Source organism: Meriones unguiculatus, assembly GCF_030254825.1.
Source record: "Meriones unguiculatus strain TT.TT164.6M chromosome Y unlocalized genomic scaffold, Bangor_MerUng_6.1 ChrY_unordered_Scaffold_25, whole genome shotgun sequence".
In the NCBI taxonomy this organism is placed as follows: domain Eukaryota; kingdom Metazoa; phylum Chordata; class Mammalia; order Rodentia; family Muridae; genus Meriones; species Meriones unguiculatus.
The window spans coordinates 14,672,994-14,673,953 of NW_026843710.1; positions in this window are offsets into that span (position 1 = coordinate 14,672,994).

The window sequence follows — 960 nt, forward strand, 5'->3', positions numbered from 1 at the left end:
CATTAGCCATCAGGGAAATGCAAATCAAAACAACCCTGAGATATCACCTTACACCCATCAGAATGGCCACGATGAAAAACTCAAGCGATAACACATGCTGGAGAGGTTGTGGAGAAAGGGGAACCCTCCTCCACTGTTGGTGGGAATGTAAACTGGTACAACCACTCTGTAAAGCTATCTGGCGCTTTCTAAGACAAATAGGAATAGTGCTTCCTCCAGACCCAGCTATACCACTGCTAGGTATATACCCAAAGTTTGTTCAAGTACACAAAAAGGACACTTGCTCAACCATGTTTATAGCAGCTCTATTTGTAATAGCCAGAACCTGGAAACAACCCAGATGTCCATCAACGGTGGAATGGGTACAGAAATTGTGGTATTTTTATACAATGGAATACTACTCAGCAATCAAAAAGGAGGAAATCATGAAATTTGCAGGCAAATGGTGGGATCTAGAAAAGATCATTCTGAGTGAAATATCCCAGAAGGAGAAACATGGGATATACTCATTTATATAGACCTATAAGATATGATAAACATAATGAAATCTATACACCTAAAAAAGATAATCAATTGAGTGGACATGGGGTAAGATGAACAATCCTTGTTTAGAAAGACAGATGGGATGTGCATTGAACGTATGACAGGAGTCTACTGAGCGCATCTGAAAGACTCTAACTAGCAGTGTTTTCAAAGCAAAGACTCATGACCCAACCTTTGGCAGAGTACAGGGAATCATAAGAAAGAAGCGGAGTTAGTCTGATGGGGAAAGGATAGGAGCTCCACAAGGACCAACTATATCTGGGTACAGGGTCTTTTCTGAGACTGACATTCAACCAAGGACCATGTATGGATATAACCTAGAACCTCCACTCAGATGTAGCCTGTGGTAGCTCAGTAACCAATTGGTTTCCCAAAGTGAGGGGAACAGGGACTATTTCTAACAGGAACTCAATGACT